General features: G+C 35.5%; 1 pseudogene; it reads left to right on the top strand.

Annotated features, from left to right (window-relative positions):
• Positions 1-11,043: 11,043 nt before the first annotated feature.
• Positions 11,044-26,374, top strand: part of LOC147621992 (uncharacterized) — a 53,587-nt pseudogene continuing 38,256 nt past the window's right edge.

Raw genomic sequence — 26,374 nt, forward strand, 5'->3', positions numbered from 1 at the left:
AATTTTTTTATTATAAAAGCATTATTCTTATAAAAAATAATTTTTATGCATAAATAGATGCATAAAAAAATTCAATAAAATAGTAACTGAATTATCAAAACTTTTGGAGAAAGATAGATCAGAAAAAATCTTGTCCGACTCGAACCTTGAATCAGACTATAACCAAGACCAAACTCTTTCGTCAGTTTTGAGGAAAGAAGGTGTGACCAGTTTAGAAAAGTACACTCAAAACTCCCACTAAATCTGAAATTAAGTTTGAGACCCTTTCAAATTAATCTATGGATCAAGGTTATAGAATTCGAGGAATTCTGGTATGAAATTCAAAATTTCGATCAAGAAGTTTTGGGGATACTGATTCAACAAATGCTCCTTGTATTCAAAAGAAAATCAAATTGAAAACTGCATAGAAATGAGATGTGATGATATGTGATGTGATTAGATGTGATGAGATGCAATGTGAATCAGATAGATGTGAATGAATGGATATGGATGTGTATGTGAAGAATGGATGTGGATGTGTATGTGAAAGAATGTGATGTGATGTGACATGAATATATGTGGATGTAAAGTGATAGAAATGAATGTATGGAAAATGTGAGTAGTCGTACATGTGAACGATTGGATGGATGTGGATGAGTATGTGAAAGAATGGATGTGGATGTGTATGTGGCAGAATGTGATGTGATGTGACATGAATATATGTGGTTGTGAAGTGATAGATATGAATGTGTGGATAGATGTGAGTAGTCGTACATGTGAACGATTGGATGGATGTGGATGAATGAGATGAGAGGTGTATGAATAAGATATGATGTGGATAGAAGTGATGTGATATAATGTGGATAGAATGTATGTGATGGGATGGTTATGAGAATGATTGTGGTGGATATGAATGAATGAATGTGATGGATATGAATGAATGTGATGTGATGGATGTAAATGGATGTAAATGGATGTAAATGGATGTGATGTAAATGAATGTGATGGACATGAATAGATGTGATGTGATGTGAATCGAGGTGTGAATGAATGAGATGTGATGTCATGTGAATCGGGATGTGAATGAATGAGATGTGATGTAAAATGGGATAGATATGATATGTGATGTGAATGAATATGATGTGATGAGATGTGGATATGGGCAGATGTGAGTGGATGAGATCTGATGCAGATAAATGAGAACAGATGTGATGAGATGGAAAATGATGTGATGAGAATGGTAGTACATATGAAATAAATGAGGATTGATGTGAAACAATGTGGAAAGACGAGAGTTCGTTATAGAAATTGTACTTATGACCTGTTTTTAAATGACTATTTTATGTCAAAAATGTTGGGGAAGCATTTTGACCGTCTTGTGAGTGAATGAGGTCGTGGAATAAAGTTGCAATAACTGACGGAGAGTCAATGGAGGACGTCTCGCATAGCAAGGTTGGCCGAGGTCTTGACCAGCCTCGGTTTGATTTAAATGGTGAGCTTCCAGTATGGTGGATGAGGGACCAAGGAAGTGACCTATGAGTGAAGCGCTAGGTGACCTGCGAAGGATCCTAGAGGGTGCTGACCATACGGTGCTCGGGTTTTGGATTATCGAAGATATCCACACGTGCGTCGGGGAAGATATTGGAACAAGGAGTAAGAGTTGTTTTCTGAATTCGGGCATGGATTTGGTTGATTGACCTTGTTGGTCCAACGGATGAGTCCATGGCTCTTTTATATGGATCTGTTGGTTGATCTTGCTAATCTTGAACGAGATTCCATCTTGATTTTTATAAGTGAAAATATTGTCGGTTACTACTATGAGCTGGAACTATCAAAAAGGCCCCTGAGTTGACAGGTGGTGAGCGTTCTGGTTGCCAATGATGCCATAGGTACACCGAAGGAAAAATTGGAAATTGGGATTCAATCGGATATTTTGGAGGATTATGATGAGTGATACTTTAGTTTCATTAAATGATTGTTTTAAAGACAGTTGAATCTGTGAAAAAGGCAATTTTATATTGGGTGTGTAAGTGGTGTGTCTAGTTTTAAGTTTGCATGAATATCTGGCTAGGGGGCCTGGGAACTCTTTTCCGTGGTACCGGAGACAAAACCTAACCAAATTGTTAAATGGATCCCATTACTAAAGTGGTTGGGCGGTTGGCTAACCCACGGGACTGGACTGATGGATCCCTAAAATGAGACTCAATTCTGTTATGGTACGATAGATGAAGTAAATCCCGGATAAAAATTGTTCTATGGAAAAGAATCAATGGCTATGCCTGTCAATGAGGAAGAAAGTGTTGGTCTCTATGATCCAAGTGCAATCTTTTCCTTGATCTGACAATGGGACTTACGGGTTTGGTCAGATCCGTTCAGTTAGTTAAGGCTTTTGACTATGTTAGAGGAAAAATATTTTGGAGGAATGGCCCGTGTTTTTCGGGTGAGGAAAGTTTTTCTGGGTTTGGTTTTGCAAGATCCGAGGGATTAGTCTCTTGTCTGGATATACGTGGGCGAGGCCCCGAGTGAGGGACCCTGCCCCGTGCAAGAAGTGCTACTTCTGCGCTGCTAGCACCCCAGAATTCGTTAGACGGTGGGGACAGGGATCTTTCAGCTGGTATCACAACGAATTGGCTAAAGTGGATCAACCAAGAAGCCAAAAATGTCAAAAATTTATGAAGTAACAGTAAAAAGTTAGAAATGTGTGATGAATTTCACACAAATTGATATTCAGATTGAAATTCATAAATTAGTAATTGGGTCTTCAGATGGAAGTACCACAATTGCATGGAATCCCTGACTTTCTTGAGGCCTAGACATGATGGTATTTACCTTTAAATTCTAAGGACCGTGACTACCCGTATGTACCAAGGGTATAACTGTAGCTCTTTACTGGCAGTATATACGAGTAAATCTAAGACCTTAAAATTATAAGAAAAAATGCTATCCAGATGATGAATTCGAATGTGGTTGATATGATTTTAAAAACTCTGGTTGAGAACTGATGAGTTGATTTGGATTCTGATTGAAAAATGATGATTCTTGAGTTTTGGTTGAAAAGCGATAAGCTAAGCAAAACCACAATGAGGATGAATGGGACGAGTCCCTGTGATGATGTTTGAAACTGGAATGACGATAATGACTTCAGCAAATCACTATGAGATTAGTGGATTGTGCTGACAGATTGCTACTGTTAACACTTGACCCAGTGGATCAAGTTAAGGGATGTCAAATTAAAAATCTATATAATTGAAATTTCCATGGACTATTCAGATGGAAATTTTGGTCTAATGGACCATTATTGTGTTAAAGATATTAATGATATGATCTGAAAGAATTGTTATCTGATGATGAGTTCTATATATCCTAGGATTCTGTTGGGTTCACCAGACTATAAGGAACCCCAGAATCAGTTGGATCTTAAGGGAAAGAGTTGTCCTCTAGTTTGCAAGATGAGGACATCTCGCATTTTTTAAGTGGGGTAGGATGTAAGATTCCTCCCTCCAGCTTTCGAGGTGTGCAGGTGTAAGAACCTCCCCTTCTGATCTTATCATTATTCCCCTCTCTAAAATAAAAGAAAGATCCTGTTTTACCCTATTTTGGCCTGGAGAGAGAAAATGTCTAGAGGGAGGTAATTCAAAATTGAGATATTTTTGGATATAAAAATCCTCCTAGTGTCTAAAATGATTTCCCGTGAAATAGAAATTCAACAAGAAATTTTCAATGTGCAATTGGAATTAGTTGAAATAGGTAAAAAGGACTTTAGCCTAAGGGTCCAGATTTTTAGAAATTTTTGGATTATGGTCCAACCAAGGTTCCTATGGACCAATAAGATTAATCCAAATGTAGGGAGGAGAAAAATTAAAAGAATAAAAGAAAAACCCCCCAAAAATGAGTAAACGCTCACATAAGATGAAGAGTGGTGGACTAAGGACCAAAGAAAACAATTAAAAAAATAAATTTTGACACCTTAGTGTGGGGATCTCCCCTCATGAAGTAGTCACCTTGTTTCTCATCATTACCCCAATTTTAAATCAATAAAATGAGATATTTCATCTCTCCTCTCTCCTATTTCAAAACTAGATCCAAAGAGTAAGTTGAACTGACCCAAAAATGGTCAAAAATTGACTAAACTGATCTCAAAAATTCTAGAATCAGTTTGCTTGGTTAGAGGCTCACGTTTTCCTATAAATAGAAGCCTCCCCCTTTGTAAAAGCTTAATGGTGTTTATGCACTATTACTCTGCTCCTCTCCTGAGCCATCTACATTGAATTTTTTAATAATTCAATTGTTTTTGGCCTAATCCTCTCCAAAGTGAATTGGTGGCCACTCTTGCTTCAAACAAGAGTAGAACCCTCAATCCCTCAAGCCAAAGGAGAGCTTACAAGCTCTATGTAAGTTAGTTTTCTTACGTATTTACAAATGGCCTAATCCTCTCCAAAGTGAATTGGTGGCCACTCTTGCTTCAAACAAGAGTAGAACCCTCAATCCCTCAAGCCAAAGGAGAGCTTACAAGCTCTATGTAAGTTAGTTTTCTTACTTATTTATAAATTTTAAATCTATTATTTTCTTGATTTTTATGTTTTGCAGTTAATTGAATTAAATTCAAATGCTATGCCTTGATGAAAAGGCCACCCCCTTCTCTTCTTTACATTCCAGCCTTTCTTAATCCTAGAAAGATTAACTAAGGGATTAATTAAACTCTTCTTATTGTTTACTCTCTTCAATTTTAGAAAAATGTGTAGATTAGAGTTCTATGAATCTAATTTGGGTTAATTTAAGTTAAAATAGATTGATAAAAATGAGAAATGGTCAGCCATATAAAGGAGGTTATGGTAAAATTTTCTAAAATTTTGTGAAAAATAAAGTTTATTTTTATATTATTCCAAAAGAGTAATTCCCACCATTTTTGCATCTAAAAGAAATATTCTAATTACTCCATGTACATATTCACCTATGAATATGCATGGATATCACTAATATTAATTATTAAATTTGATTTTTATGCATAGAAAGATGCATAAAGGAAGTCTTTTTATTACAAGTGTTATTCTCATTAAATTAATTTTTATGCATAGAAAGATGCATAAAGGAATTTTTTTATTACAAAAAATTTATTCTTATTAAAATTAATTTTTTTGCATACAAAGATGCATAAAGGAATTTTTTTAATTACAAAGGTGTTACTCTCATTAAATTTAATTAAGGGAATGCAAGAGGAGAAGCGAAAGAGGAAAGGTGGAAGAACAAGGTGAGTCTCCTTAACCCTATCCCTAATACATGCATGCATAACCGTGGTGGTTTATGAAACCCTAACCCTCCTTTATGTATCTTTCTATGCATAAAAATCAATTTTAATGAGAATAACACTTTTGTAATAAAAAATTTTATTTATGCATCTTTCTATGCATAAAAATTAATTTTAATGAGAATAACACTTTTGTAATAAAAAAAATTCCTTTAGGCATCTTTCTATGCATAAAAATCAAATTTAATGAGAATAACACTTTTGTAAAAAACATTACTAAATTATGCATCTTTCTATGCATAAAAATCAATTTTATGAGAATAACACTTTTATAATAAAAATCAAATTTAATGAGAATAACACTTTTGTAATAAAAAAATTCATTTATGCATCTTTATATGCATAAAAATCAATTTTAATGAGAATAACACTTTTGTTAAAAAAATTTCCTTTATGCATCTTTCTATGCATAAAAATCAAATTTAATGAGAATAACACTTTTGTAAAAAACATTCCTTTATGCATCTTTTTATGCATAAAAATCAATTTTATGAGAATAACACTTTTGTAATAAAAAAATCCTTTATGCATCTTTCTATGCATAAAAATCAATTTTAATGAGAATAACACTTTTGTAGTAATAAAAAAATTCATTTATGCATCTTTCTATGCATAAAAATCAATTTTAATGAGAATAATACTTTTGTATTTTAAAAAATCCTTTATGCATCTTTCTTTGCATAAAAATTAAATTTAATGAAAAACACTTTTGTGCATCTTTCTATGCATAAAAATCAATTTTAATGAGAATAACACTTTTGTAATAAAAAAATTTCCTTTATGCATCTTTCTATGCATAAAAATCAAATTAAATGAGAATAACACTTTTGAAATAAAAAAATCCTTTATGCATCTTTCTATGCATAAAAATTAATTTTAATAAGAATAACACTTTTATAAGAAAACAAATTTTCATTATGCATCTTTCTATGGATAGAAGTTAAATTTAATGAGAATAACACTTTTATAATTAAAAAAAAATTCATTATGCATAGTAAAATGTACTATACTTTTTATTTTGTTGATATTTTGTAGGCTCTTCTTTTAGGGTTTCAAATCAACACTTACAAGATTCTTGAGGTAAGAGCTTACTCCTTTCTCTTATGCTTTTAGTGATTTTATATGCATAGGATTTTTAGGGTTTTGTATTTTTTGACGTTTTTTGCTTTTAGAGTTTAGTCTCAATGCATGTATGGATAGAAGTGATGTGATATAATGTGGATAGAATGTATGTAATGGGATGGTTATGAGAATGAATGTGGTGGATATGAATGAATGAATGTGATGGAAATGAATGAATGTGATGTGATGGTGGATGTAAATGGATGTGATGCAAATGAATGTGATGGACGTGAATAGATGTGATGTGATGTGAATCGGGATGTGAATGAATGAGATGTGATGTAAATTGGGATAGATACGATATGTGATGTGAATGAATATGATGTGATGAGATGTGGATATGGGCAGATGCGAGTGGATGAGATCTGATGCGGATAAAGGAATGTTTTTTATTACAAAAGTGTTATTCTCATTAAAATTTATTTTTATGCATAGAAAGATGCATAAAGAAATTTTTTTTATTACCAAAGTGTTATTCTCATTAAATTTGATTTTTATGCATAGAAAGATGCATAAATGAATTTTTTTATTACAAAAGTGTTATTCTCATTAAAATTGATTTTTATGCATAGAAAGGTGCATAAAGGAATTTTTTTTATTACAAAATAGTTATTCTCATTAAATTGATTTTTATGCATAGAAAGATGCATAAAGGAATTTTTTTTATTACAAAAGTGTTATTCTCATTAAAATAGGTTTTTATGCATAGAAAGATGCTTAAAGGAAGTTTTTTTATTACAAAAGTGTTATTCTCATTAAAATTGATTTTTATGCATAGAAAGATGCATAAAGGAATTTTTATTATTATAAGAGCGTTATTCTTATAAAAATTAATTTTTATGCACAAATAGATGCATAAAGAAATTTAGTAAAATAGTAACTGAATTATTAAACCTTTTCGAGAAAGATAGATCAGGAAAAATCTTATCCGACTCAAACAATGAATCAGACTATAACCAAGACCAAACTCTTTTGTCAGTTTTGAGGAAAGAAGGTGTGACCAGTTTAGAAAAATACACTCAAAACTCTCGCTAAATGTGAAACTAAGTTTGAGACCCTTCAAATTGATCTATGGATCAAGGTTATAAAATTCGAGGAATTCTAGTATGAAATTCAGAATTTCGATCAAGAAGTTTTGGGGATACTGATTCAAGAAATACTCCTTGTATTCAAAAGAAAATCAAACTAAAAACTCCATAGAAATGAGATGTGATGTGAATAGATGTGATGAGATGTGATGATATGTGATGTGAATAGATGTGATGATATGTGATGTGAATAGATGTGATGAGATGCGATGTGAATCAGATAGATGTGAATGAATGGATATGGATGTGTATATGAAGAAGGGATGTGAATGTGTATGTAAAGAATGGATGTTGTATGTGTATGTGAATGTGTATGTGAATTATGGATGTTGATGTGTATGTGAAGAATGGATGTGGATGCGTATGTGACTATGTATGTGAAGAATGGATGTGAATGTGTATGTGAAGAATGGATGTTGATGTGTATGTGAAGAATGGATGTGGAAGTGTATGTGAATAATGGATGTGAATGTGTATGTGAAAATGGATGTGGATGTGTATGTGAAGAATGGATGTGGATGAGTATGTGAAAGAATGGATGTGGATGTATGTGAAAGAATGGATGTGGATGTGTATGTGAAAGAATGTGATGTGATGTGACATGAATATATGTGGATGTGAAGTGATAGATATGAATATATAGATAAATGTGAGTAGTCGTACATGTGAACGACTCGATGGATTTGGATGTGTATGTGAAGAATGGATGTGAATGTGTATGTGAAGAATGGATATGGATGTGTATGTGAAGAATGGATGTGTATGTGAAGAATGGATGTGGATGTGTATGTGAGGAATAGATGTGGATGTGTATGTGAAAGAATGGATGTGGATGTGTATGTGAGGAATAGATGTGGATGAGTATGTGAAAGAATGGATGTGGATGTATGTGAAAGAATGGATGTGGATGTGTATGTGAAAGAATGTGATGTGATGTAAAGAGATGTGATGTGACATGAATATATGTGGATGTGAAGTGATAGATGTGAGTAATCGTACATGTGAACGATTGTATGGATGTGGATGAGATGTGTATCAATGAGATATGATGTGGATGAATGAGATGAGATGTGTATCAATGAGATATGATGTGGATAGAAGTGATGTGATATAATGTGGATAGAATGTATGTGATGGGATAGTTATGAGAATGAATGTGGTGGATATGAATGAATGAATGTGATGGATATGAATGAATGTGATGTGATGGATGTAAATGGATGTGATGTAAACGAATGTGATGGACGTGAATAGATGTGATGTGATGTGAATCGGGATGTGAATGAATGAGATGTGATGTAAATTGGGATAGATATGACATGCGATGTGAATGAATATGATGTGATGAGATGTGGATATGGGTAGATGCGAGTGAATGAGATTTGATGCGGATAAATGAGAACATATGTGATGAGATGGAAAATGATGTGATAAGAATGGGAATACATATGAAATAACTAAGGATTGATGTGGAGCAATGTGGAAAGACGAGAGTTTGTTATAGAAATTGTATTTATGACCTGTTTTTAAATGACTTTTATGTCAAAAATGCTAGGGAAGCATTTTGACCGTCTTGTGGTGAATGAGGTCGTGGAGACCTATCTGATAAAGTTGCAACAGCTGACGGAGAGTCAAAGGAGGACGTCTCACGTAGCAAGGTCAGCCGAGGTCTTGACCAGCCTCGGTTTGATTTAAATGGTGAGCTTCCGGTGTACGGTGGATGAGAGACCAAGGAAACGGCCTATGAGTGAAGTGCTAGGTGACCTGCGAAGGATCCTAGAGGGTGCTAACCATACGATGCTCGGGCTCTGGGTCACCAAAGATATCCACATGTGGGTCGGGGAAGATATTGGAACAAGGAGTAAGAGTTGTTTTTTGAATTCGGGCATGGATCTGGTTGATTGACCTTGCTGGTCCTCAACGGATGAGTCCATGCGGCTCTTTTATATGGATCTGTTGGTTGATCTTGCTAATCTTCAACGGAGATTCCATTTTGATTTTTATAAGTGAAAATATTACCGGTTATGAGCTAGGAACTATCGAAAAGGCCCCTGAGTGGACAGGTGGTGAGCATTTTGGTTGCCAATGATGCCATAGGTACACCGATGAAGGAAAAATTGAAAATTAGGATTCAACCCGATATTTTGGAGAATTCAACCAGATATTTTGGAGGATTATGATGAGTGATACTATAGTTTCATTAAATGATTGTTTTAAAGACAGCTGAATCTGTGAAAAAGGCAATTTCATATTGGGTGTGTAAGTGGTGTGTCTAGTTTTAAGTTTACATGAATATCTAGCTAGGGGGCCTGGGAACTCTTTTCCCTAGTACGCGGGACAAAACCTAACCAAATTCTTAAATGGATCCCATCACTATAGTGGTTGGGGAGTTGGCTAACCCACGGGATTGGGCTGGACTGATGGATCCCTAAAATGAGACTCAATTCTGTTATGGTACAATAGATGAAGTAAATCCCGGATAAAAATTGTTCTATGGAAAAGAATCAACGGCTGTGCCTCTCAATGAGGAAAAAGAATTGGTCTCTATTATCCAAGTACAATATTTTCCTTGATCTGACTATGGGACTTACGGGTTCGGTCAGATCAGTTCAGTTAGTTAAGGCTTTGACTATGTTAGAGTAAAAATATTTTGGAGGAATCGCCCGTGTTTTCCAGGTGAGAGAAGTTTTTTTGGAAGATCCAAGGGATTAGTCTCTTGTCTAGATATACATGGGCGAGGCCCCGAGTGAGGGACCCTGCCCCGTGCAAGAAGTGCTACTTCCGCCTACTAGCACCCGAGAATTTGTTGCATGGTGTGGGGACAGGGATCTTTCATCAACTCTCAGCTAGCACCACTGCTACGATGAAGGAGTACATCCCAGCAAGAGATTCAAAAGTGGTTCACCTATTTGAACATGCAGGAGGTTACCGTATTAATTTTTCCATACAAATCAGGGTATGTTACTCCTCTATCTTGCTAGTTCTGTACATCTAATAGATAGGGGATGCCTTAGTTTTAGATGTTTCTGCTTTTGCAGGAACCATTGGAGCCTTACCGTTATAGAGTTGTATAAGAGGATCGTGTGGACTCTTAATTTAGTACCAAGATCACATCCTGAGTTAGGCCTGTAAGTAAACATTCAAAGCACCTTTCTCCAGTATCTATGGCTCCTTGAAGTTGGCAATGTATCTTATTGTGAAAGCTTATTTATTATGCAGGTGTATAAAAAGGTTTCTTCATGTTCTTGGTTTCCTATATGGAGACTATGAACTGTACAAATCATAGGTCAAGCCTGTTCAAGTGCCCAAGCAAGGAGACACACTCCTGTGGATGAAGATCGATGATACATGTAGAATATATTCTTGAGAGTCTCTTCTCCATGAATCCCTTCATGTCCAAGGTAAGTGGAAGAATCATCTGATTTAGCTAGATTTGTGGTTTGGCATTGTGAATTTTTTTTTCAGACCGCATTACAAAATTATGATAGGAACTATGTGGAGCGGTACAGAGTGACCATGATACGATTAATACTAAAGAATAGCATAGAGATGTTGGAGGAGAACCAGCCAGAATTCCCCGATCCTGCAGACATCGAGGTGCTCCTTCAAGCTGCTGTAGGGGGCGGAGCCAAAGCCTTCTGAGCACATAGAGGCAAAGCCAAGGTCCAATGTGGAGGTTAACATTGAATATCCCAAGTTTGATGAGGTAGAGCAAGTTGAAGAGGCAGAGCCGAAGCGTGAAGAGAAGATAGATGCAAAGAAGATTGCAGAGGCCGAGCAGGGACCTAGTAGGGAGGCGAACAATGAAGAACCTAAGTCTAATGAGGATGCCAAGGTTGTGAGGATCCCAAGCTTGATGAAGATCCCAAGCCTAATTTACCTGATGTAATGTAACCAACTCAATTTTAAGAATTGTTTCTATTAGCTGTTTGTGTCCCTTAACAATGATTATAAGTTTCAATTCAAGCTGATTAGAATCATGTCAATAATGGTTCTAGCCGCTGAGAAGGCTATCCTCTTGGATGTTAATGTATTGCTGCTCAAAAGACAGCCCAAGAACTTTGGACCAAGTGCTACAAGGAATTACAAAGTTGGGGAAATGCATGTCATGCTAAGGCCCAAAGTGTATCAATTTATCAACTTTGTAACTAAGCACTTTCGATTGGCCATCTGGTCCTCAATGATGACGCATGATTTGAGGCCTCTTGTCATGCTAATTTTGAGAGAATCTAAGATTGAGGAAACAGAATTGTATTTTGTATATGACCAAAGGCAGTGTCACATTGAACCACGTGTTTTTCATCCCAAAAAGCCTGGGGTGCCCTTACTTAGGCGCTATGTGGATATCCACCAACACTCATATAATCCCACAAGTACATTATTAATTGATGATACCCCTGAGAAGGCTATGTACAATCCCATTGGAACATGGATATCACCCCGTGAGATTATGTTTATTTGGAAGAATAATTGATTCCATATTTACATGGATTGTACAAATCAAAAGACTCTGTATAAGATTATGTAGTAATGAGAAATCCTTTTTTGCAATGTAATGTCTTCAACTGTTCTATTCTCACTCAAGATGTGTCTTGGAAAATAGTATACGTTGTATTGTTTTTTGAAAGTACTGCACACATCGAACAAAAGGCTCTTGATTAATTATGTTAAAAGAGTACATTCAAATTTGTAATGTCAAGTAGGAATGTCATTAACAAGATAGACTTGATTAATTATGTCAGAAGAGTACATTGGAGTGGGTATTGTCAAGTAGGAATGATCTTGACTGTGTTACCCAATTCTTTACATTGTATTAGTCGCTCCCTTGTAAGGAGGACCTTTCTTCCATTGTGAATGAAATTAAAGTGTGCCGGCGTGTCTTGCAAGGATTCTTCGACAATATCCTTTCTTAGTTGTTGTAAATTACATTTTCCTTGTATAGAAACAATTGTCAGTGTTGAAGCTTCATCAATCACTTCAATGTCTATGACTTTGTCATCCATTGCACTTGCGGCTTCTTGATCCATTGGTACCAACTCTCCATTGATGTAACGGGACCTGCTATACCAGAAGGACAAGATAAAAGTTTGAGTTGCAATCATGTACTTCGCAACTAATGTCTCCAGTGCAATGTTACAATGGATATCATCGAAAACTTTAGTCGGCCATCCCTCATCAAGAAGTCTTACTAAGAGGAATGTGTCCAAATATTTGCAGACAAGCATGGTTATCGCTATCTTCACTTGAAATAAGCTAAAAAGTTCCACGAACATAGTAATTGTTAGGTAAACAATAATTTTTACTACACGAGTTGGAATGCTCCCTCGTAGAGAGCGTTGCACATCCTTGAAGAGCTTGCTCTTTTTGCTGACTCCATTACTGAGGGGTCTGGGATAGGCCAAGTTCCACTTAGCTTGCAAAAGTAGCTCTTCCAAGCAACCCACGATTGTGTTTCTTGTTTAGTAGATGGTAGAAACGATCATAGAAAAAGACTCCTACATCTACAAGGCTTTTGTTGCTCCTTCCCTCATACTGTAGCCGACCAATGTGTGCGTGAACCACATTCATAATTCCAATCATGCACTGAACTAGATCCCACTCCTCATATGATGAGGGGTACACATCTGCAACCATAGACGTGGACAGTTTACACAGTTCATTAGACCATTATGAGAAAATGAAATATTGACAAGCGATAGATTAACTTACAGTTTGGTCTATATGCGAGGGCAATTTTATGTCATCTGGATTCTCAAGCACAAGCTCATTATGCGTATATATATGCTGCACTAGGACTTCCTTGATGGTTGTCCTTCCAGTCTCTATCTTGAAGTCTTTTACTCTTCCTTTCCATGACACCCTAAATGTATTCTTGTTGCTTGTCTTTCTTCTCTTCCTTGACTGCATAAGGAACCATGTGCGCTTGGTGATTAGCACTTCAGTAGTCCACTAATTTTGTGCATTGAGAGAGTTGGATACAAGTATAGCAAACACTGAAGAACTTGGTCTCCTTGCCCTAGGAATTGAATCATCTATGATGGCATTAGTGGGGCAAAATTGAGATGATATAAAACGAGATTTGCTACCCATATTTTCAAGAAGGAATGGAGTACAAAAGCCTAAAGCTTCAGAAAATGGAGTGCAGCAAAAGGTAGAGGAAATGAAAAGAGCGTGAGATATTGTTTAAGCCCAAGAGGAAGTTTGAGAGGGATGGAATTTTTCCTCCTTTGTAAAAAGGTGTATTTAATACATGGATTTGAATAGAAGTTTCCCTCCCACAAAAGTGTAGGTGTGTTTAATGCATTCGGGTGTGAAAAGTGACTATAAAGTGTAAGTAGAGTACATTTTGAGATGAAAAAGAAGAGTTTTTGGATTTAGAAAAAAGAAATAACCTATTTTTCAACGTAATGTTGCCTTCTTCCTGATTTGGATGCGCTCCTTTTTCTCTCTCTGCTAAAAGGCCCTACGAATGACCTCCAAAATGTCCTAATGCCTTGACTACGTTAGAAGATTTTTCCTAGAGGAATCGTCTATGCTTTCTGGGTGAGGGAAGTTTTTTCCGGGTTTGGTTTTGGAAGAACAGAAGGATTAGTCTCTTGTCTGGACATTCATGGGCAAGGCCCTGAGTGGGAAGCTCTACCCTGCACGCAAGGTTTCTGCTTCCGTTGTTAGCACTCCAGAGTTTGATGCACAAAGGGGGTAGAAGAGATCTCTCACAAAGAAATGCAAGGACTGGCAAGAGCTAGCTTCAACTTATCACATTAATGATAGTGTCTACCATGTGCTTCATGGAAAGTGTGAGCCATGGATAAATGCAAGATTGTATGTTGGTAAGACAAACTTGGAGTTTCCATCAGATGCAAAGGGTTATATACAATGGATTGTTGCTGCCAATAGGGAAGAGTAGGTTGTGACTGATCTTCCATGGCGTATTCCCATTGTGAGGTTAGATATGGAAGGCGACCACTTTTTAGCTCGATTTTATCAAAACCAAATGCTGATTGGATTGTGTGTCTTGGATAGCACAGAAGGGAGTGCAAGAGATATGCAGTGGAGCATTGAAAGATTTTCTCAATTGTTGAATGGCATCATGGCAGTCTCATAATCACAATATGTATTCCTTGCCTTTTTAAAGATTGTTGATATTGTGTGTCTACAAGATGCTCTACAATCCTGGATGGCATAGAATGTTCTATGGTGCTCTACATTTTGTGCATGATGCACCATGCAACGGTGCAATTGAGCTCTTCAGTGTGCTTATTATTTTGAGCAAGGAAAACACGTATGAAGGCTATGACAACTATGTTGGCGCTTAGGGTTCCATCTTAGATGCAACTATGTTACCATTGGAGTATGATAAAGTAAAGAGTATGGACCCCATAGTCTTTTTACAACTAAAAAAGGCCATGGTTATCGATCAGTGCATAAAGAGTCTATGTATGCAAGATCTTATGATGATTGATGTATATAGTAATGGCTTTGTGTCAAAGCAAGCACTGAAGGCAAAAAGAGAGATAATATGTCTATTTGAGAGAGCTTAAGACCGTGATGACAAGAATTCCAATCTCTTGGCGTTTGCAAAGTTGGATCATAGTGTTAGACAGTGGGAAAAGATCCCTGAGGACCCACAACCAACTGCTACTTCTACCTCCCAAGCATCTATTTTGCAAATAGCTGAAGAAGCCCAACCCTTGCATATGAGAAAAATTTCTATTGTAGGTTTGGTTTCTAAGCTTATACGCTCAGAGAAAAGAAAATAATTTGTGTAACTGTTCACTAGATGCTAAGAGAGCTTTCTTCTACAAGAAGTCTCATGAGCTAGCGGCATTGATTTTGTAAATGTCTTTTTCTTTATTGAATATAAAATTGTCATTTACCTCTAGTTAAATATTTTTGTGGAAGTTATTCTTGTCTCTTCTATGCACAATAGAATGGCCCTGGGTCCAAACTACATATGAAAAGTTAGGTTTTTTTGCTATGCATAGTCTCTTGTATGCACAATATAATGATTTAATAGTGGTCATAGAGCCATTCTTTTTATGCACATCAACCTTAAGATTGGCCCTAGGGCCATTCTGGGCAATGCTCTAGTATATTCTTCCAAGAATGGCCCTAGGACCATTCCAGTCTTGCATGCTCTTCGAGCCTTAACACTAGTTTGGTACCAAAACAGGACACTTGAGTGTCCTTTTTTGGGGGTTGCAAAAAAAAAATCAAACTCCTAATATAGGCTTTAAAAACCAAAATGCTTCATTGGGCATGTAGAACATAACCCTATTCTTATGTAAAAAATGCTAAACATATAAAATGCCTTTTTATTTGGAAGTACATAAGCAACAAAGTAGCATATGTCTTGAAAATGAACATTTTTTAGGATTTTTCCAAATATGCAAGCATCATTCTCTCAAAAAAAAAATCCAATGATATCAATATCATTTTTCCCAAGATATTTTGATAGCATACATCATTCCAAGGAGGTAGAAGTTCACCAAAAAAATCATTTTCCTTTCCTAGAATTTTTTCCAAAAAAGTTGCATAAAATCAGCAAAAGTAACGCGTATTATCAAAACTCAATCATGCCACTAAAAAATAATGTAGCCCTATCAATGAGAATGTTGATTATTGGTTTTCATGCTTGAGATGAGATAAATAAGCCATAATTTGATGTGTATGACACTAACTTAGCCTCCACTTAAGTAGGTTCTTATCGCCTAGTTCTAAAAAAACTGTAAAAAATAAAAATACAAAATTTGATCATCTTTTATCAAAAACTAATCATAACTATGCTTGCACAAGTAGTCTACACCTATAGTTACAACAAATAATGCACTTACACAGCTTTCCCCTTTGATGAAAATCAAAATTAGGCTCATAATTAGACATTTTATGTATTAAAAACAGGTTGTGCAAAAGGCCATGTATGAGAAGAGGCCCAAAAAGTGGCTCTAAAGTTTTGGAAAATTCAAAACAAAGTAGTATTTATCCTATATAACATGGGTGCACCTCAAGTTTTACATTATTAGCTTGCATATGGAAGGAGAAAAATTCATGCTCCACTTGTATAAAAAACGTCATTTCAATATTAGCGAGTCAAAAATTTATCCAATAATTATCGTTTGATGATTCTAGGATTTAGTTTACATCATGGGCTTTCCATCAAGCCAAGTTTCATGATCAAACTATGTCCCTTCTAAAAGTTATGTCCAAATTATTACTATTTTGAAAACAGCAAAAATCATGCGTTTTATCAGCATGTGTCTAAGAAAATTTAAATATTGCCTTGCAAAAGCTAAGAAAAGTGCAATTTAAAAAATCTCAAGGATTTTTTGGGTCTTGAGGAACATCTGTGGATGTTAAGTATTTCAAAACTCTTAATAGATTGCCCACAAAAAATGCTAACTTTTCAGGACACTTTAGTGTCTCAGGACACTTGATGAGATGCCATATTGGACTAAGCATATATGAATAGTGTTGAGAAAATGTGGTGCACATGCTAGATCAAGTGTGTGGAGAGGAGAGACTCACAAAATACAAGAACAATATCTTGCTTATTAAGTTGTTTATGGATACAACTAGGCCTTGCTCAATACAAAATGCCTCCTAGCTCCACCTTTAAATAGGTGAGCTAGTGGATCTTAAGTCCCTTCACACTCACACCCTTCTCATCCCCTTCTACATAACCTTAGTCTCTTAATACCCCCCTCAATACCAACTATGAAAGAATGGAATAGGTGGTATTGGACATAGGTTTCCTTTATAACATTAGGCATACAAGGATGTCATGGTGATGTGGTTATCTAGGATTTACAAATATGTTCCTAGAGCCTTAGAGGCTAATACAATGATGCCATCTAAGTCTTTATTTGTTGTCGATGAAGATGTACACCTCAATGAAGGTGCACCCCTCTCTTTGTGCTTGCTTGACTTCTTGTAGTTGACATGATTTAGACATACATGCCATTGCTTCCACATGCTTTCCACCTTGACCATTCTCACACAATGATCAAAACGAGGCTGCCACCCTTGCTTAAGTGGTTTGCTTATAGATGTTCCTTCAACGTGCTTGATGCTTCCTTGAATACCATACCTCCTCCATGGGCAATGAGGGCCTTCCTTCTTAGAATAATGGTTATGAGGTAGATTTATATGGGAAAGGGAAAGGGAGGGTCTTACCACTTGCCTTATGAATTGGTCAAGGGCAGTGTCTACTCCACAATTACAACAAAGGCTTTTGTGCATGTTGATTACATGATACCCATTAGGGTTTGAAGATTCAAGCTTAATGAGAGTGAGTAAGTGGTTGAGGTAAATGCTCAAACCAATAAGGTACATCATCCGTGGCTCAAGAAGGAGAGGGCATGGCTTATAATGTTGCCAATGCCTCTTACAAAGACAATGCTAAGAGATGTTTAAAATCATGACAAACAACAAGGTAGAGCACTTAGGGATGCTATGCTCAACCTTACAAGTCATCTTAGACGATGAAAATACAGAATATGCAGCGGAATAATATGCCTTGGGCTTGGGAAATGAGAGCATATGGCTTATGACATGCCTATGCCTCTTACAAATAAGAGCCTCAAGGGTAATACACATAAACATTGAAGATAAGCACTTAGTGTACATGTGCCCAACTTTAAAAACACTCAAAATAATGAGTTTTATGATGAAAAACCAGAAATCTTCAACCTCTTTGGCTTATGAGATGAAGACAATTGTTCATGGGTGGCTGCACCAAGAAACGGTTTGACGATGAAGACTTGTAATGTGGCACTTATGGTGTGTGCCCGGCCTCCAATGTTGATGAAGAAGAGCCTCCTTAGTGTAAAAGACCTCCTCCTTTGATGGTTAAGACCACCTTAGTGTTAAGCAACACTTTAGTTGGTGATTAAGATCACCATTAGTGTGTAGAAAACACAATTAGCTTAAGAGCACATTTTTAGTGTCAAATAACACTTATTTTGGTGATTAGTTCACCATTAGTGTTTAATAACACTTTTAGTGTTTAAGAACACTTTTCCTTTGCTGGATTAATAGATTAATTAGTGTTAAACAATACAATCAGTGCTTAAAAGCACACTTTGAAAGCTTTGAAAGCTTGAAAGTTGATGTTGATGATGAAGCTTGTTGAGCATGAGGTTTATGGATACCTCATGTGAATGGAAACTCTTCAAAATCAAGAGAAAACTCAGCAAAAAACATTCACAACGCCACTTGATTGATTAGAGCAAGGGAGGAGATGATTTGAGCAAGAAAACATTCACACTTGAAGCTTTAATGGAAAGCTTGAAGGAGAAGAAGACCATCGCCTGGTTTTTTGTCTGCAGGCAGCAGCCGACGCCTCGAAGCATTGTTGAAGCTCAAACCTGAGCTGTGGACTCCTCATTCAATAGGATACTAAAGCCCTCAAACACCATACCTAATGGTGGCCTATAGCCGCCATATGGCTGTACGGCCAGCGCAGCAGCAGAAGCTTGGAGGCGACGCACACAGTCGACAATGCCGCAGCAGCGCAGCTACCAAATCGACAATTGACCGTACGTTTGCATTCGCCCAGACCTCCTTAACATTTCCCATGTTGACATCTCCACGAGATCTTGCCTCTACCAGCTAGTAGAAGGCCTCCACTAGCAGAGGGTTGTGCTCCCCACAAGTGAAGATAAGGAGAAAAGTGAAGATTTTTGATCTATTCTACACCACAAGTGGTTCTAATCAACCAAGCTCTAGATACCATGTCGAGAAAACGTGGTGCTCATGCTAGATTAAGTGTGTGGAGAGGAGAGACTCACAAAATATAAGAACAATATCTTGCTTATTAAGTTGTTTATGCATACAACTAGACCTTGCTCAATACAAAATGCCTCCTAGCTCCACCTTTAAATAGGTGAGCTAGTGGACCTTAAGTCCCTTCACACTCACACCCTTCTCATCCCCTTCTCTTACTCCTTGCTCCAATATATTCCACGACACACGTGTGGGTATCTTCGACGACCCAGAGCCCAAGCACCGTATGGTCAGCACCCTCTAGGATCCTTCGCAGGTCACCTAGCGCTTCACTCATAGGCTGCTTCCTTGGTCCCTCATCCACCGTACCGGAAGCTCACCATTTAAATCGAACCGAGGTTGGTCAAGACCTCGGCCGACGACCTTGCTATGCGAGACATCCTCCACCATTGACTCTCCGTCAGCTATTGCAACTTTATCAATTAGGTCTCCACGACCTCATTCACAAGACGGTCAAAATGCTTCCCCAACATTCTTGACATAAAACATTCATTTAAAAACAGGTCATAAATACAGTTTCTATAACGAACTCTCGTCTTTCCACATTGTTCCCATCAATCCACATTATTTAATCCACATCCATTTCATATGTATTCCCATTCTCATATAGTCACATCATTTTTATCTCATCACATCTTTCCTCATTTATCCTCATCAGATCTCAGCCACTTGCATCTACCTATATCCACATCTCATCACATCACATTCATTCACATCTCATCCATTCTTATCTACCTCGATCCACATCACATCACATGACATCTCATTCATTCACATCTATCCCGTATCACATTCATTCACATATCATCCATTCACATATATCCCAATTTACATCACATATATCACATTCATTCACATCACATATCATCCATTCACATATATCCCAATTTACGTCACATCCATTTCACATCACATCTCATTCATTTACATCTATCTCGATTCACTCATGTCACATCTCATTCATTCACACCTATCCCGATTCACATCATGTCACATCTCATTCATTCACATCCCGATTCACATCACATCTCATTCATTCACATCTATCCATTTCACTTCACATCACCTCCATTCATTCACATCCATCACATCACATTCATTCATATCCAATCTCATTTCTATGCAAGTTTTTAGTTTGATTTTCTTTTGAATACAAGGAGTATTTCTTGAATCAATATCTCCAAAACTTCTTGATCGGAATTCTAAATTTCATACCAGAATTCCTCGAATTCTATAACCTTGATCCACAGATCAATTCGAAAGGTCTCAAACTTAGTTTCAGATTTGGCGGGAGTTTTGAGTGTATTTTTCTAAACTTGTCACACCTTCTTTCCTTGAACTGACGAAAGAGTTTGGTCTTGGTCATAGTCTGATTCAAGGTTCGAGTCGGATAAGATTTTTCCTGAACTATCTTTCTCGAAAAGGTTTGGTAATTCAAACTATTTTATTGAATTTCTTTCTTTGAATATTCACTTAACTGATTTCTAAAATAGTTACGAATTCCAATGAAGAATAATTAATCATTTATCTGAATATTTCGATCTCGATAGATTTCTTGAATTTTCTTTTTATAATCCGTGTGAATATAAAACGATAGAAATTTCTCTCTTAGAGTATTTAATTATTCATTTACCAAATACTCATAGAATTTAAACATAGAATTTAAGAGAATTTTAATCTTGATATAAAAATTCTTTATGCATCTATTTATGCATAAAAATTAACTTCAATGGAAATAACACTTTTATAAAAGAAATCCTTTTATGCATCTTTTTATGCATAAAATCAAATTTAATAGGAATAACACTTCTAAAATAAAAAGAATTTCTTTATGCATAAAAATTAATTTTTATAAGAATAACACTTTTGTAATAAAAAATTCCATTATGCATCTTTCTATGCATAAAAATCAAATTTAATAAGAATAACACTTTTATAGTAAAAAATTCCTTTATGCATCTTTCTATGCATAAAAATACAATTTAATAAGAATAACACTTTTATAATTAAAAAAATTTATTTATGCATCTTTCTATGCATAAACATCAAATTTAATAAGAATGACACTTTTATAATAATAAAAAATTCCTTTATGCATCTTTCTTTGCATAAAACTAAAATTTAATAAGAATAACACTTTTGTAATAAAAAATTTCATTATGCATCTTTCTATGCATAAAAATCAAATTTAATAAGCATAACACTTTTGTAATAAAAAATTCCATTATGCATCTTTCTATGCATAAAAATCAAATTTAATAAGAATAACACTTTGATAATAAAAAAATCCCTTTATGCATCTTTCTATGCATAAAAATCAAATTTAATAAGAATAACACTTTTGTGATAAAAAATTCCATTATGCATCTTTCTATGCATAAAAATTAAATTTAATAAGAATAACACTTTTATAATTAAAAAAATTCCTTTATGCATCTTTCTATGCATAAAAATCAAATTTAATAAGAATAACTCTTTTATAATAAAAAATTCTTTTATGCATCTTTTTATGCATAAAAATACAATTTAATAAGAATAACACTTTTATAATTAAAAAAATTCATTTATGCATCTTTCTATGCATAAACATCAAATTTAATAAGAATAACACTTTTACAATAAAAAAATTTCTTTATGCATCTTTCTATGTATAAAAATCAAATTTAATAAGAATAACACTTTTGTAAAAAAAAATTCCATTATGCATATTTCTATACATAAAAATCAAATTTAATAAGAATAACACTTTTGTAATAAAAAATTCCATTATGCATCTTTCTATGCATAAAAATCAAATTTAATAAGAATAACACTTTTATAATAAAAAAATCTTGTTATGCATCTTTCTATGCATAAAAATTAAATTTAATAAGAATAACACTTTTGTAATAAAAAATTCCATTATGCATCTTTCTATGCATAAAAATCAAATTTAATAAGAATAACACTTTTGTAATAAAAAATTCCATTATGCATCTTTCTATGCATAAAAATTAAATTTAATAAGAATAACACTTTTATAATGAAAAAATTTTCTTTATGTATTTTTCTATGCATAAAAATTAAATTTAATAAGAATAACTCTTTTATAATAAAAAAATTCTTTTATGCACCTTTCTATGCATAAAAATTAAATTTAATAATTAATATCAGTGATATCCATGCATATTCATAGATGAATATGTACATGGAGTAATCAGAATATTTCTTTTAGATGCAAAAATGGTGGGAATTACTCTTTTGGAATAACATAAAAATAAACTTTCTTTTACACAAATTTCTAAATTTTTTTACCATAACCTCCTTTGTATGGCTAACCATTTCTCATTTTTATCTTCTTCATTTAACTTAAATTAATCCAAATTAGATTTATAGAACTCTAATCTACACAATTTTCTTAATTCAAGAGAGTAAACAATAAAAGGAGTTTAATTAATCTCTTAATTAATCTTTCTTACATTAAGAAAGGTTGGAATGTAAAGAAGAGAAGGGGGTGGCCTTGTTATCAAGGCATAGCATTTGAATTTAATTCCAACATTTGCAAAACATAAAAATTAAGAAAACCATAGATTTTTCATTAAACAAAGTAAGACAATTAACTTACATAGAGCTTGTAAGCTCTCCTTTGGCTTGAGGGATTGAGGGTTCTACTCTTGTTTGAAGCAAGAGTGGCCACCAATTCACTTTGGAGAGGATTAGGCCAAAAACAATTGAATTATTAAAAAATTCAATGTAGATGGCTCAAGAGAGGAGTAGAGTAATAGTGCATAAACACCATTAAGTTCTTACAAAGGGGGAGGCTTCTATTTATAGGAAAAAGTGAGCCTCTAACCAAGCAAACTGATTCTAGAATTTTCGAGATCAGTTTGGTCAATTTTTGACCATTTTTGGGTCAGTTCAGCTTACTTTTTGGATCTAGTTTTGAACTAGAAGAGAGGAGAGATGAAAATATCTCATTTTATTGATTAAAAATTGGGGGTAATAATGAGAAAAAGGTGCCTACTTGATGAGGGGAGATCCCCACACTGAGATGTCAAAATTCAGTTTTTTAATTGTTTTCTTTGGTCCTTAGTCCACTCTTCATCTTATGTGAGCATTTACTCATTTTTGGGGGGTTTTTCTTTTATTCTTCAATTTATCTCCTCCCTACATTTGGAATAATCATATTGGTCCATAGGAACCTTAATTGGACCATAATCTTTTTTTTTGAAAATCTGGACCCTTAGGCTAAGGTCCTTTATACCTATTTTTAAATAATTCCAATTGTACATTGGAAAGTTTTTTTTAAATATCTGTTTCACCAAAAACCATTTTAGACACTAGGAGGATTTTTATATCCAAAAATATCTCAATTTTGAATTACCTCCCTCTAGATATTTTCTCTCTCCAGGGTAAAACAGAATCTTTCTTTTATTTCAGAGAGAGGGGAATAATTATAAGATCAGAAGGGAAGGTTCTTACACCTGCACACCTCAAAAGCTGGAGGGAGGAATCTTACATACAAAAATAAAACTAAAGATCTTGGCCTCTAGACAGACAGAGGATATCTCCCAGCGTCGCACCAACTGCATGTCCTTTTCAATGATGGTGACCCTCTTTGCATGGACAGCTACAAACACCATGTCACCAAAAATGTCCATTGCGTACACCTCCGCAACCTCCTAGAGTGCCTCCAAATCTTGGGCTGTCCACACCGGCGGCGGGTAGGTAGTGGGCTTGATGCTACATGAGCCCAGAACCTCCTATCATGATGACATTGCAGATCCTGCATGATCTCTCACACCACACGTTGGAAGGAGAGCTTTGATATAAGCCGGTTCACCATCTTTTAGTATTCTTTAATCTCATGGAGAGCCATAGTGCCAGGCTTCCACCTACGCTTGCGATGTTTCTGTTGTGCTGGTTGGACGAGAGATACTCCACGTCCCACCTTGGGGGGCCAAACTCCCCTAGCAGTTTTCTTGGTGCAAGCCATGCTCTTGGAGGTGAGAGAGAGAAATGGAAGATGACAAATGAGGTGAAATGAGGGTTTCTTCCATAATTATAGATGAAAATTTATATATTTTCTAAATTAGCTGAGTACATAAACTTGATACTTTTTATTTTTTAAAATAGTTTTCCTTATTAGAATGAGCTCTAATTTTATGTGTTCATATAAGTATCATGGAACACCTCCTAGATAAAATATCAACCCCATTAGAGGTCTATAGGGCCCTTCATGTATAGACTTGGTACTCTACACGCGAGCCTTTTGGACAAGGGCCCCACAGGCCTTTGATAGGGGTGATATTTTATCTAAAACATGAAAACTATATGATCTATGCACAAAATAAATTTCAACCCATTCTGATCACTGCACAGCATGCATCAATTTTTTCTGTGGAAAAAAATATTATCGTAAAAAATAGCACTTACACATGCACATGGACTTGCTTGCACATGCACATGTACATGCACATGCATGCTCATGATGTAAGCCACATGATCTATGCACATAATAAATTTCAACCCATCATGATCTATGCACACCATGTGTCAATTTTTCCTACACATGCACATGCACATGCACTTGCAAATTTTTTTCCAGGAAAATATAAGAATATACGCTGACATTAAAAATGAAGAAAACTCAAAATATTCAAATCAATGGGCAAGTCCGGTACACAACATTAGAAACAAGGAAACTTAAAATATCCAAATTCGATACATTGCTTAAAGTACAACTAGTTGAGTAGAACTGAAGGAAAACGTGAAAACACAAAATGATACGCGAGCATTTACACAGGTCTTTAAACCATGTCATGGTTAAGGTTGAATGCATCACTATTGTTACGAATCCTATGAAAAAGAGTGAGATCTGAGGGCTTGAGTGTGATGTGCCGGGAATGGATGGCTAACAGCTAACCATCATGCATGAGATCCACCAAGTAACTTTCAGCCGCCTCTTGAAGAGCAAGCAACGCTTGGACTGACCATCGCTCCACATTATATGCTTGATCTCTTGAAAAGTACTTGTAGTGATTTTCCCTTTGTAGATCTTGCAGTATTTCTTACACCAACCTTGAGAAAGGCACCTTGGGTATAATCAACTCAAGACTCTTCTGGAATCTCCTAATTTCAGGAAGAGCGACGGTGCTTGGTCTCCATCTTCTCTTCTTATGCGTAGGCGAATGAGCATTTCCAGCTAGAGTAGCGGGAGCAGCTTTCCTAGACGGAGTAGCGAGGAGGAGCTTGGGCTACATCATTGTCGATATCAATACATTCACTAGATCTGGATGAATGAACCAGTGTCTTGGAAGGCATCTTGTTTGCTCTTTGCTTAGTACATGCCATACTCACACAAGCTAGAAGGAATGGAGAGAAATGGAGGAATGGAGAGAAATGAAAGAAGTGCCTTTATTTATAAATAGAACTTACTATAAGTTATTGACACTTACTTTTAACAAATATCGACACTATCAAAAAGTTATCCATGTTGACTTTAGTAAACACTTATTTTAAAAAAGTTGTCCATGTTGACTTTAACAAACACCTATTTCTTCAGAACATTGGATTGCTCCAATACTCTCATAAACATAAAATGTTATTTCATAATTATAATTCTATTGATATTTCCATTTGCTACTACCGACTCTCTCTTTGGTTATCACCATTCTGCATGATGTTCTTTGGCCATGCTATTTTCATGTCTTGCTTTCCACACTTCATATATTACCCTGCTAACAGCTTCTGTATCATTAGATTTGGACTTTATTAATTTGTCCTCATATCTTATCTCTATTCTCCTATACCACCATTGGAGTAACTGCCTCATAGGATTGGAATCATTGATTCCACCTCCATGTGCCGTTGCTTTTTGAAATCCACATCGAGCTTGCCAATGAGATCGCTCCATGCCTTGTGTGGACCATATCACCAAACTTCCTTGTTCAGCAAAGTATGGACCATGAGCCTCAAGTATGTGCTGCATTCAAAAACACAAGATCCACAATTAAACTCAAAATATTACATTCACAATTTAATTGTGTAAAAATGAAATGGATACCACTCTGACCATATAGTGTGTAATGCAATTTGAAGTCCATGCCTCTGTCAT

Source organism: Cibotium barometz, chromosome 29 (assembly GCF_041138505.1).
Source record: "Cibotium barometz isolate CiBa-2024 chromosome 29, ASM4113850v1, whole genome shotgun sequence".
Classification (NCBI taxonomy): Eukaryota; Viridiplantae; Streptophyta; class Polypodiopsida; order Cyatheales; family Cibotiaceae; genus Cibotium; species Cibotium barometz.